The 14,173-nt window shown below is 42.2% G+C and overlaps 1 long non-coding RNA gene across 1 annotated transcript in view; it reads left to right on the top strand.

Moving 5' to 3' along the window:
- LOC143820633 (uncharacterized) overlaps nt 1-13,961 on the top strand; it is a 54,678-nt gene extending 40,717 nt beyond the window's left edge. Inside the window, exon 4 of the long non-coding RNA XR_013225427.1 lies at nt 12,530-13,961. This is a non-coding gene — a long non-coding RNA (uncharacterized LOC143820633). The remainder of the gene's footprint in view (nt 1-12,529) is intronic.
- Nucleotides 13,962-14,173: the final 212 nt, after the last annotated feature.

Here is a 14,173-nt window from a genome sequence, read left to right as displayed (position 1 = left end):
TTGTGTAGGAGGAACAAGAATAGCCCAATTTTCCAAGACAAGAATAGCCACACACCCCACACACACACACACACTATGGAGCCAAAACTGATGCAGGACTGAGAACCCAGGAAGGGCTAGTTCTTTCAGGACCACCGTTTCGCCCTCCCATGCCCAGATCTCGGTCACACAAGAAAGATCTGTCCCAGAATCAGTGAAATACTCCCACAGAGTCACGGACTTGTTGGTAATTGACCTTACATTGCAAAGCACAAAAGTCAGTTCCTCCCTAGCCTCCACCCTCACACATCTGGACATGAGATGAAGGTTAGAAAAGGGCATACGGCCGTGTCTCCCCAACCAAGGCCTATATCGGTCCGCATAGCTCCCAGCTCTTCTGTTATCCAACCTCCATTCCCCGGAATATCGCCCACAGCCCATCATTATTAGGATCCCGTCCCCTTCTCAGGCTCCCTTAGCTATCACCCCAACTCCCTACATGCTCCTTGAGTTGGGATGGCCAGCCACTCCCACTAGCCCTACACTACCTCTGCTAATGCTCCAGCTGCAATAACCACTCTCCCTATCCCTCCCAGACCATGCCCTCCCTCCTTATCCCTCCCCCCCTTCCCAACCTATTCCTAGCAACTTGCTTACCCCCTGGTAGGGGGTTGGGGCTGGATCCTGCCTGACAGCAGGTCCTCTCCTGGTCCCCTCCCCCCTCCCAGTACTCTAACTAAGGCTAACCCTTGGCTGGTTCCCTCTCCCAATGCACTGTCACAGGAGCGTGCACCATCTCTACTCTTAATTTCCAGGCTGCAGTTTGAGAAACACCCAGTATCTATTAGGAAATAACCTAAAAAATTGTTCTTCCAGTCAGTCCATCCAGCCACCACCAGATGGTGCTGGAGGTCTTGTTCCTGGCTAATGCTTTCCGGCAGCTGATGGTCTCTGGGCCATGTCTTGGAGCAGAAAGCACCGCCCTCTTCCTCCAGGCTGCTATCAGTCCGGTGAGGCTGTCCCATGCCGTCCTCCCGGTGTGAGGAGGGGAGCTGACCAATGTTTCCTTCCTTCCTTGTCCAGTTGCACCCATTCCCACTCATCTCCCCAGCAGACAACGACCTATGGGGCTCCACCCAGCTTACCAGGGCTCCAATTAGCCTTACAGTTGTTCTTTAGAATATTTCCCCCATCTTAAAAAAACAAAACCTCATGGACACTCCCATTTTGGAAGTATTATAGTGCTAAAAAGGCCTCCCCCTATGAAAATATTTTTTTTAATTAAAAAAATTACCAACTGCTAAGGCAAAGTAGGAAGGAATACCTCAATCACAATATGCAATACACACTAAGCACTTGATTCTGCCATGCTTTAAGCCTATACATGGGATTTCGTTTGTCTACCATCATCCAACTCGAGCCAAAGAGAAACTTGCAGGGAAAGTAACTGAAATAGTGTTTTTTTAAAAACACACCAATAGGCCAGGGCAGACATCTGTAAAGACATCTTCCATGGTGAGCCGACTTGCCTCTTTTATAATCGTCTTCCTCTCTTTGCTTCTTCACTTCATTCATGCCTCCTTTTTCTCATTTCCTTGCCTGACTGCCCTGACACATGGCCATACAACATTCCAAGCAGCAAAATACATGCCATCATACCCTATATGTAGTGATAAAGTCTGAAACTTAAACCGAAGTGGACAGGATACTAGCAACAGCAAGGCCAACCACATGTCCACTGGACCCTTGCCCATCCTGGCTCTTAAAAACAGCTGGCATAAGGATAAAGGGCCCCCTCCGGGAGATAATCAACCTATCTCTCACAATGGGAGAATTCCCGGAGGGATTGAAAGAGGCTGTGGTATGCTCACTGCTGAAAAAAACATCTCTAGATCCACGAGAGCCCAATAACTATCGACCCGTCTTGCATTTAGCATTTCTGGGGAAGATGGTAGAAAGGGCAGTCACAAACCAACTGATGGAATACCTGGAAGAAGCTTTGGTCTTAGACCCATCCCAGACAGGTTTCCGGCCTGGCCATGGGGTAGAGACGGTGCTAGTCACCCTGACGGACGACCTCCGTCGCCAGTTGGACCGAGGCGGGTCGGCACTGCTGATATTACTAGACCTCTCAGCAGCGTTCGACACAGTCGATCATGAGCTTCTAGCTCGCCGCCTCATTGATGCCAGAATATGAGGGACAGCCCTTCAATGGCTGATCTCCTTCTTCCGGGATCGTGGACAGAGGGTTGCAATGGGAGAGAGAACATCGGACCGCCGACAACTTACTTGTGGAGTCCCACAGGGAGCGGTCCTCTCTCCTATTCAACATTTTCATGCGCCCTCTCAAATAACTGGTACGGAAGTTTGGGCTGGGTTGCCATCAGTATGCAGATGACACCCAGCTCTTCCTCCTGTTTCCCCCAGAAACATTAGCCAGCTGCCTGGAAGCAGTGATGAGATGGCTCAAGCAGAGTCACCTGAAGCTCAACCCTTCAAAGACGGGGGTCCTGTGGCTGGGTAAGAAGGGCTCATGTGAGGAAGTGCGCCTGCCCACCCTGGATGGCGTAGAGCTCACTACGGCTCACTTCGCCAGGAACCTGGGTGTGATCCTGGATGCTTCCCTCACAATGGTAGCACAGCTGGCATTCTTCCATCTCCGCCAAGCCAAGCTACTAGTGCCCTACTTGGCCCCAGAACACCTAGCCACAGTGATCCACGCGACGGTCACCTCCAGGCTGGATTTCTGTAACTCACTCTACGCAGGCCTGCCCTTAGCCTTGACCCAGAAACTACAGCTGGTCCAAAATGCAGTGGCCAGGATCCTCACAGTGACACCATGGAGATCTCACATCTGGCCCATACTACATCAATTGCAATGGTTGCCTGTTGAATTCCAGATCAGGTTAAAGGTTCTGGTAATTACCTTCAAGGCCATACGCGGTCAGGGCCCAGTGTACCTGAGGGACCGCCTCCCTGCCTATGCCCCCAAAAGAGCTTTACACTCGCTGCCACCAACCGGCTACTGATCCCTGGCCCTAAAGAAGTTCGCCTGGCCTCGACCAGGGCCAGAGCGTTCTCTGTCCTGGCCCCCACCTGGTGGAATGAGCTCCCAGAGGAGATCAGGGCCCTGACGGGACTAAAACAGTTCTGCAGGGCCTGCAAAAGGGAGCTCTTTCACCAGGCATTTGGCTGAGGCCAGGCCAACCAACCAACATCTGCAGGGCCCCTGCCCCTCCCCTCCCCCCAGAAACCCACTAAGACTCCTGGACCTGTTCGAGTTACCACTGTTTGTTATAATGTTATTCTGTTATGTTATACTGTTACCCGGGTTATACCAGTTAATAATATGAATGTTATTATATGTATGGTTTTATGTATAGTTTCAGTTATATGTAAACCGCTCTGAGCCTTCGGGGAGGGCGGTATAAAAATACGAATAAATAAAATAAATAAAATAAATAAATGCCAGGAAAATGATAGTTTATCAATAGAAGCACAATGTCAAGAAAGCCACTTGGCAGCAATAAGCTGGATGCTGTACATTTACAGTAATCTTACTGTCTCCATTACTAACACCATGGCAATTATAGTAAAAATGGAAGCCAGTAGCAGTAAAGGATGGGAAACACTGTCGGTATTTGATTTCTATTGTTTCCCATTGTCAAAGAGCTAAAACTCCATTTAATATTTTCCTCTTGACTCCCTCTCTACCTAAAAAAGGAACTTGTCTTTTCTAACTCTTAATCAGTGCCAAGTCTATTTTTCATTTAATTCTTTGGCTTGTCAAGCCCAACACCAGGAGGAGATGAAAAAATCCCATTAATAGTTCAGATTTGGCAGATATATATTTTAAATGTCTCATCCAATTTGGTGTTTATGAAATTATGTGACAAATAGAACTGGCTGCAATGTCTCTCAATTCTCAGACTATAAAATGGAGGGCAGTGAGCCTCAAAACAAGCAAGACTTTCACGTGAGCAATGTCATCGCCAAGGTACATTCTGTAAGAACAGGTAGAACTTTGAAAGTGCCTTGGATGAGCAAAGGCAGGACTGGATCAGATAATGGGGTCTACCACACTGCTTTCAGAGTGTTGACCTGACTGGAGATACAAATCACAGTGATGTTGCTTACTGGCTTTCTAAATCATTCTTCTTTTTTAGAACTCAGGGCAGCATATATGGATTGCCTCCTTTTCATCTTCGCACTAAACCCATAAAGTAAGTTAGGCTGAAACAGAGTGGATATCTCAAGGTCACCCAGTGACCTTCTGTCAGGTTCTTTCTCCCCACTCCGGTCAACACGCCTTTCCACCATCTTGCCTGTTCCTAATGGGGCACTCTGGAGGGCCTCAGAGATAGGACAACTAGCAACAAGCCATCTCTCTTGACCCAGCCCAAAGTCTATATTGTGGCAGCGCAAATGCCATTTATGCCAATTAAAGACAGCTCTTGAGGAAGCAACACTGATGAACTCTTAAAGGAGAATGAAACAGTGTGATTGTTCTACCTGCTGACGGTTGACAGAAATAAATACATTTTGCTACAGGAAGTGTGGCTGAAAAAACTTGAAACGTGATTCCCTTACTTAAATGACATATTTGGATTGTGAAATCCTCCCAGCAGGAGATTAATAAACATGACTCGTTTAAATAGTTAATATTTTAATTACATATTTATTTCTTTAGATTTATAACTGCCCTACCATCAAGGGCTGAGATGGGTAAACAACCTTCTTATAAAAACAAAAATACTGTTTCTGAAACATTAACGACAGTTCTTTCAGAAAAACATTGCAAGCTGTACAAAATGCAAGCTATTACTTTCCCAGAAATAACTTTTGCAAATTGACTGTCATTTTATAGCTGGCTTTGTTAGCCTTTTAGTTCTTACTTGGTATAGCATTTATCTGAGGAAGGAATAAAAATGTTAGCTTTCATATAGCTATGTAATGTGTCATATGCTAGACAAAGTAGTTATCTCTTCTTTGAAATCCTTTGCAATAACTGTACTCAGGGGGAAATAATGGGCCAGCTTTGTATAAAGGTTAAGAGCAGCAGACCCTAATCCAGAGAACCGGGTTTGATTCTGTACTCCTCCACATGCAGCCAGCTGGGTGATCTTGGGAAAGTCACAGTTCTCTCAGAGCTCTCTCAGCCTCACCTGCCTCACAGGCTGTCTGTTGTGGGGAGATTGATTCAAGTTGGTCTGGAGCAGCAGAACAGAGCAGAGTCCAGTGGCACCCTTAAGATCCATAAAGTTTTATTCAAGGTATGAGCTTTTGTATGGATGCACAGTTCCTCAGATACAATGTCATGGAATAAAAGTAATTGTTCAAATTTATTATAATGTAACTATGACTAGTATAATGCATAATAGTTTGAAATAGTATATATATGCTTTTTTCTGGACTGTGTCAATGTAACATGCAGTCCCATTCTAAGAAGAGTCATACACTTTAAGCCCTTTGACTTCAATGGACTTGAAAGTTATGATGACACTCAAGCCTAGCAAATCAGAGAGAAACAAAATTATTGTAGTATCTGTTTTTGAGGTCCAGGCCCTACTTTGTTGCATGCAAAACGAGGAATGATGCATTTGCATTTGGATTTCAGCCAAGAGTGCCCACTGTCATCAACTCAGCTATTACAACATAACACATGTCCCATGCAGTGAGCTTTCTCCATAACTAGGTCCCCCAGGCTTGGAGCAGTTCTAAAGAAACAGTCAGCTCATTTAAATTGAATAGTTAACTAAAAGTATATTCTGCTTATGGTTCAAGTATAAAGGTAAATTAATAATCTATAAACAAATCAACACCAATCAATTCTAGACCCCTTCCTATGTGAATCGCATGTTAAAGACAATTGAGACTAATTGTGATCAGGGTTTCCCATAGATCCCTGTCTACCAAATCTCATAAATAAAGAGACACAGCTGTAAAACAATCCCAACAACTTCAAGTAATTTTAAAATTAAAAGAATGTAAGCCCTGTTGTGTATGTGGATCTTCTGAGGACTGAGATTGATGACTGAGGCAGGATCCAAGGAGATGCATAACTGACCCACATGCAGCAAGGATCCCATCCGCTGGATCCAATCGGTTTAAATCAATCTAATTTGATCTAACCAATCGTGCATAGCAGCAGGAAGATCTGTTGTTTGCTATGTGAATATATGTTGGGGTTTTCAGGGGGCTTTCTCGGTCTTGTGGCTTACAATGACTTGTACTCATGCTGAGATCACAGTAAAACAGCTGTTTGTGTGCACAGTAGTCCTGGCTTTCTTCCATGAACCCACATATCTAACAGCCCCACAGCACTGGATTTCTCGATCCTATTCAATAACCTTTCTACCATTTTATCACCATCTTGCTTCATGTCTATTGATGTTGGACATTGCAGAATCAACCCCAATCAATCCAAAGTGTTTCTATACTTTGTGACTTATGAAGTTATTAAAATGCAAGCATGTGATAACCTACACACATTCCTCTAATGCTATCACTGAATGTTTTACAATCTAGGACACCATTCTTTAAAATTCCCAATTATGGCCCCACATTTTTTAGCGTTTTTCAAATATGCTTCCTTCAGCTCAGTAGCAAAATGGGTTAAATGAGATTTTTTCAAAGAGCAGTAGAACAAGAGGACCTCACTCCTACATATTCCAAACTTTCAGATGCCTCTCATATTTTCATGAATGGAAGCCCTTTCTGTTATTTTTCATTACGGCAGAAATTCTTTTGAGAAGTTTAAAGTCTACAAAGAGAGTACAGATAACAGTTTCAACACTGGACATATTATAAAATAAGTATTGGTAATTATACAGCTGTGCAAGACATCTAAAAACAGAAGGTCCATATATATGAAAGGAACTTTTATGGCTGCTTTCAGTAACTAATGAGGATACGTTTGGATGTGGAGAGTTTAAATTCTATCACTCCGGAAGTTAGAAGAAAGCAAGGTAAATTTGTATTAATTTTAGAATATTAGACTTCTTCCACATATTTGATGGCTTCTAGCCCCACAAGGAAAGAGGAAGCCTCTGTGTTAAAAGGGAATGTCCATATGATATCAGGCTTCTTTTAAGAATGACACTTGGCATTTCCAGGGTTTTCCATTTAAAATTGATTAAGAATAAACTTATTTTAATGGGCTCAAAAGGAGAATCTGCAGAGTGAAGCCCAGCTAAGCTCCACTTTCAAAATGGCATGAGTCAGCTTGTGGCCAAAGCTGGTCCCTGTTACCGGCTTTGCTCTTTAAAGTGTGTTACCCTACTGAGATAAAGCGTGGCTTATTAGGGGAAAGGACAGTGGGGGAAAGAGAGGATTTCAAACCATGGGAAAGGGGGTCCAGAGCAATTGGAAGGGGAAGAAGAGGAACAGGAAGCAGTGTGCAATGTTGCAATAAGGGCGTACGAATGCTGTTTCTGATCCACTTGCAGCTGCTGCTGTGGCAGGACCTTGTTTTGATGCTCATGCAGCCATAGAGGAAACAGCTCTGTTAGTATTCACCATCTCCATTTTCATACCGCATAGAACTACTGCATAGAACCCAGAGAAAAGTAAGAACCTATAATATGAGTTAGGCTCCGCCAAATATTACTGAGCGTGTCCAGTCATGCCAAATTTTAATGCCAACCCTGCCCATAAAGTTACCCCTAGAAAATCACAGAACTTGCGGAACACAACACTTTGTTCATCGCATGCTGCATGGGATTAAGACAGCAATACCTTAAGGCAGGCTTTCTCCACCCTGGGGTTTCTCAACGGCCTTGGACAGGTTTCGCTGATTGGGTAGGAGATAATGTTTAATTTTAAAGAAATCAGGTCATATGACAATATATGGTTATATCAATCAGCCACCCCCCCCCCAAAAAAAAAATAGCCAACGATGGGCCTGGGGGGGATGGAAAGGGGAGGGGCCCCGCTCATAAAAATCCTTGCATGATACTCATCAAACATGGTTGTGACTGGAGTCCAGAGAGGAAAGTATTCTCATTTTAACATAACTGGAAGGAGTGATAAGGTGGCGGATGCCCTTTTCCTGGCCTAGCAGAGTAGGCCACTTGGGTATTTCTGGCACTGGGAGGGCAGGGGCAACAGCGTATGATGTCACATCTGGTAGGAGTGTCTTGGTGATTTAACTTATGGTGATATGTGACTTCCAGGGGCATAGCAGGGAGGTGTGGCCTGCTGACATCACTTCCAGGATTTTTCAAAGCCTGAAGAATGTTTCAGGGGGTTTTCAACAGTAAAAAAGTTGAGAAAGGCTGCTTTAAGGGCATTTAAGTAGCATCATTAAATTGTGACATAGTGTACAGTGCTACCTGTCTAGATTCAACTGCCTAGATTTTATTTTTTGCTAGTATTTAACACTTACTCTCAGTGAAAGCTCTCCTTAAAAAGAGAGCCAACACAAGCCCTATACTGGGGCTTTATTTATTTATGTTCCACTTAAGGCAATTTATTGCCTCATAGATATGCAGTTCTATTCTGTCACAATATGTTAAACTCCACTTGTTTGCTTCAAGAGCTTCTAAGTGAATTTTGGATTTTGAATACATCTTTATTTAGCCTGTTGTCTCAAACACTAAGAAAAAGGATTTCCACTTATAATATGCATATGCAAATAGAATGCTATATGACTAAAAAGTCCATCTTGCTCATCTTTATCAAAAAGCTTCTAGATCATCTTTAATACAATTTGGAAAAAGCAACCACTGCCACCTACCAAGTAATCTAGTAAATTCACCGGAGTCTAAATCAGTATGTTACAACTCCTTCCCTCACCCTTCTTCAGATAAGCTACCTTCATTTTTACTTGCTTATGCCCATTTACTGACGTGTTATTTACAGCCTATAATATACAAGCTGTGTTGTAATACATAGAACACTTCAAAATTCATAGTAAATCAAGTCTGGTACAGAGAAGGAATAACATAACATTAATGTAGGAATATATTCAGACCATAAACCTTATGATCTCACTGTCTGGTGCAGATATGGAGACAGGCCAACTTTTTGGACAGGAACAAAAGACCTCATGATTGTGTTGAAATGTTTCTTTTGAATCCTTCATAGCCAAGGTCAATAGGATTCACCTTGTTCTTAAGTGACTAACTCCCTTAGAAGGAACATATTTTGCAATCAGTAATCCTGACTAGTATAAAACCTCTTGCTGTCCAACGTCATAATCCAGGAGCGGGGAGAGAAATGTTCCAACATTTCAACTTTATTCATTAAAGATGCAATTCCCTAGGTGAAGTTTAATCAGAAAATTACAGTTTAACTGAGTTTTAAAATGGATTTGATATAAGAATTAACTTTCTGAAGAGAGAAAAATGGGAACAATATAGATTTTTTCAGAGTGTTTAGGAACCATTTGATCGGTAAATACAAGCCAGGAATCTTTTACTTGTGCAATCCTAATCAGATCTACTCAGAATCTGACTTAGTTTTACTGAGTGGAGGTTGCTTCCAGACAAGTGTCCTTAGGATGACACTGTAAATGACCGTCTGCAGTCTTAACATCAGGTGGAGACATTCCTCTCAATTTAAGGTCTAAAGCCTGATTTAAATGTGATGCTAGCAAAGCAGAAGAACTTATTTGTTGTGACTTTGCACAAGCCCAGCATATCATTGAAATGTGACTGCAGCCCATGCAAAGAAGTTCTATGTGCTTAGTTAGTATGCCAGAGTTCTGTGGCCTGGCCTGGTATTGTATCAGCATGCTAATGAAGTACACGCTTTGCATGGACAGCAGCCCAGTTCAAATGCATGCAAAGTCATACAGGCAAGTTCTCTGCCTCACTGTAACCACATTTAAATCAGTCCTAAACCGGAACGAGACAGGCAGCAGGAATGAGGCAGTTGGGTGTCCCAGTGTTGCTCAGCTGATCAAGTAGATTTTGCCATTTCAGAATGCAGGTGGGAGAATACTTAGAAAGAAAGAAAGAAAGAAAGAAAGAAAGAAAGAAAGAAAGAAAGAAAGAAAGAAAGAAAGAAAGAAAGAAAGAAAGAAAGAAAGAAAGAAAGAAAGAAAGAAATCCACTACAGAATCTCCAGGGCCATGCAATTTCTTCCCAAAATGAATTAATACAAGAATTTGTCTCTTCCTGCTACCAGTATTAATGTTGGCAGCATTTACATTTATAAAGAGCGCCGGGCTGCTCTTTGCAACAGTTTTATGATGAAGAGAAACCATCTTTGTAGAGAAAGAGGGCAGAGTAGCCAAATTAACACTCTAATTGTTCTGTTGCCTTCATTCAGTCTGTTTGTTCATTCTGGGGGGAAACCAGAGCTGAATCTGCATGGAGCTTTTATTGCAATCCCAGGTCGATTCAGTCTCTATTGTCTACACTGAATGCGATTTACATTTTGATTTTGGACGGTTTAAATTTTTCAACTGCAATAACCATGATTGATCCGGAGTGACCCTACCTTTCCCCCATGATATCCGGGTGAATATAACCCTCGATATTTGAAAAATCAGCATGAGTAAGTGTGCACCTGTCTGCTTTCCCCGAAATAACTTGATGCCAAGCCTCCAATGCTGCAGAAAAGCCCTGATTGGCCAGGGCAACAGTTCAAAGGCTTCCTCGTTCCCAGGTTGCAAGGCTTCCCTTAAAGGGAAAGCCCTAACTTATCTCGGCAGAAGCTCCAGAAGCCCTAATTTCTCTCAGCAGAGATTTGACTCTTGTATTTATTCCCCCTCCTCTGTTGTCTTCAATCCTCCCCCCCCCCACATTCAAGAAAAGAAAGAGGCTCCTGCTGCACTTGGCTCCCCCCCCTTCTGAGCTTCCCTAATCCCTTTTGTTTTTCAAAGGGGAGGGGGAATAGAGGAAGACACGAGTTCAAATCAATCTGAATTCAGCAGGATCCAGCAGGATTCATATCCATGCACACTATAGATCTTGTCTACTGCAAAAATTAATTCACTTTTTAGTACCCTCAATACACAATATTATTTATTTACTGTACTGTAGATGCACATCTGCCAATGCCTCAGCATTCCATAAAGCAACTAAAGGGAAGTTGTGCAGGTAACAGGTACCATATTAGTTGTGGCACAGAACTGGACAATTGTGCCCCTTTCATACAATAAGATGCCCCTGTAGTTATTGCAGCACAAATCTCTAGATCTGGCTGCCTAGATGTATTTTTGTTTACCACCAATAAATACTACCTAACATTAAAGTGAAGAACTGGGCAACATTTATGTCCCCACATCTTTTGCTGTATGCTTTGCTTTCCTTCATGATACATGGTGGTAGCAACTGCAGATTTATTTCACTCCCTGTAATCTGAAAGATCAGGAAGCAAAAAGGGCCAGAGCTGTAGTATTGCTGAGAAAGCACAACTCTATTAAAGTTACTGAAGCATCACACATTATACCCGCAGAAAATCTGGGCAGGATATTCATTGAAATTTTCTTGATAAACCATGTTACCAGTGAGTTATTGAAATATATTAGGGTGCACACCACCAAGAAAAACAAGACTGTGCAGTGATATATATTTTAAAAGTTAAGACAGAACCCTCGTGAGCCTCACCCAGTGTGACTCCAAATGGGATCTGGTTTTGGAAAGTGTGCTACCTGGCTCAATCCATATATGTGCTGAAATTCAAAATATTTTAAAATCTCTCAACACTCAACAGAACATAAACACAAAGCTCTAAGAGTAAATATAAGCCATTGAAAATATGTATGTGTAAAAATAATATGTAAAATATGTAAAAATATATGTAAAAATAAGCCATTGATAATATAGAAATCTAAATAAATAAATAAATAAATAAATGTCCAAGTGAGAAACGCAAGTGGAACGTGACCATAAGCAAACACCCATGCACACATGCAGTCTGAACATCGACATTAGCCAATAGCCAAGGGTCCGCTGCATGAATATCTGTGTGCTCAACCTCATACATATTTCATTGGGCTTGCACAGGAATTTGGATTCAGCTTCTTATTTACATGGCAGAGTTCACAAATTGCTTGCTCACTGAGCGACCTTGATCGATTTTGTATGTATATGTGTCGGTTAGTGACTCACATTATTTATATACAAACACAACCTTCAATTTATTATAAAATAGGCTACCTAACAATTTTCCTGGCTTTTCTAAGTGGAACTTTTAACATCCAGTTCATGTTTGGACTATAAGAGAAATTCAGCAGGAATTATACTGAGTTTATACATAAAGTCCTCATTTGTGAAAATTAAATAAAAGCCTTGTTGTCATGGTTAATCTTAGATTCAGGAGGTCATCTTGAATGAAAGCAAAAGAATGCAGGACCATCCTCTCACTGAAAAGGCAGCTACAGTCTCTGTGTAAACTGTGCATGTGGAATAATTTCAACAAGTGCCCTGTAACAAGTAAACCCAAGCTCTGTTTTGCTTCCCTTTATAATCCCAAACACACAACACTGATACAGTCAATCCATACACACAGACACACCAATATATATGTGATGTTCCTGTAAAACTTCATCATTTACTTTGGTGGAAGAACTAATGCATGCATTTCTTTGTATCTGCAGGTCTGCCTACCCCCCTCGCTCCACTGGAAATATGGATGGCCATATTTGGACTCAATTGATACTTTGCTTTGGAATTTCAGTACAAGAAAGACCTATTGAAATAGCAAAAGACATGTTCAGTGCTATTGATTGCAAATGGTGCACTCACTTTTATATGCACTAAACTGATGTGGAGGCATGATTCTTTCCTGGACATAAAATAGGGGGCTTTATTATTAAAGTTACACTAAATTAGATAGTAGATCCTTCTCATTTACAAGCGCACAACATAAACATAACCTCTCCATAACTTGTAAAAGCTATTTAGGATTTACTCTATACTACAGTTTTGTTTAAATATTAAAAGGCCTTGCTGAATTATCAGTTTTTGGATCTACAAATGCACGCATGTTTCTTATTGCAGTATGTTTTCCTTTCTGGCAACATTTCTGTTGTGAGCTTATCACACTTCAGAGTAGCCGAAGTATCATATTTTAGGTCCGCACATTTCTATTTTGTTTTAAAACAGAGAACATCAGCATAGCTGTTTCTCTCCCAACAGAAAATTGTTTTCAGGATACACATACAAATACTGAGAGCCAGGCTGGATCCAAAGCTGCCCTTGCATGAGTGGGAGGCAGAAGAGGCGCCTTTGATCTCTCTGAAGCTACCCCCTCGAAGGATCCCTTACCTTCAGGACCAGCTCTTCAGATGGAATAAGAAGGCTCAGACAACGAGGGGAGACAGAAAAGTTTATTCTGTCAACAGGAGTCTTAGGATCTAACACATTATATAACAACAACCTGGCTCTTCTGTATCAGAATTATGAAGGCCCCATCTGGGCAGCAAAGAAATCTGAATGTCCTTGGAATTGTATTCGTTTTCACCCCTATTTGAGGAACTTGGGGAGAAACAGAGGCTCTTCTTACTGACAATGTGATTCAGCCAATCAGGAAATAAATACTCATTGTGGAACCATGGTATCATATTGCTAATCGGATTTGGCTCAATGAGGGGGGGGGGGGGGAGACACACTAGTTAACATGGAAGCAATACTTCCCGACCTCATTCTGGAGGTGCCATTTCATAGCCCTCCTGGGGGAAATAATCAAAACCGGAAGCTGTGCTTCACAGGAAGGGAAGTACATAACAGTGCCTTTACTCTTCCCATTTTGGTCCAGCCCTAGCTAAGGCCCTTTTCAAAAGCACAATGACAAACAACAGAAGCAAAGGCTAATGCCACGGGATATGGAGTGATTATTTATTGCAGTTCATTATAAAGTGTCTTCCAACAGCTCACTTATTATATAGCACCGAACAGGTTTATTCTATGCATCCTAGGACCTACATGCAAATACCTTAAAATGGCATTACTCTCCTTAAAGTGGGCCTTGAAAGAATCAAATGAAGGCAAGCCTATTCTGCAAATCAACTTGGTTCACTTCCAGAGCAAAATGTGGACTTGACTGACTGCGAGTGGAGCTGTCAGCTTGTACAGGCTTCACTGTCAAGGGCTGTGTCATCTGTCAGTGTCGGTTCCAGCTCACTGTACCACATAGAAGGAATGCACTGTTGCCTCCCAATTGATAACACGCTGCCAGAAGCATGTTACTTTCTCATCTGTCTTCTTGTAGCTGTCAAAACTGCAATTCATTAATTAGTTTG

The sequence above is a fragment of the Paroedura picta genome, chromosome 1 (assembly GCF_049243985.1).
Source record: "Paroedura picta isolate Pp20150507F chromosome 1, Ppicta_v3.0, whole genome shotgun sequence".
Taxonomy (NCBI): domain Eukaryota; kingdom Metazoa; phylum Chordata; class Lepidosauria; order Squamata; family Gekkonidae; genus Paroedura; species Paroedura picta.
This window is presented reverse-complemented; position numbering and strand designations above follow the sequence as displayed.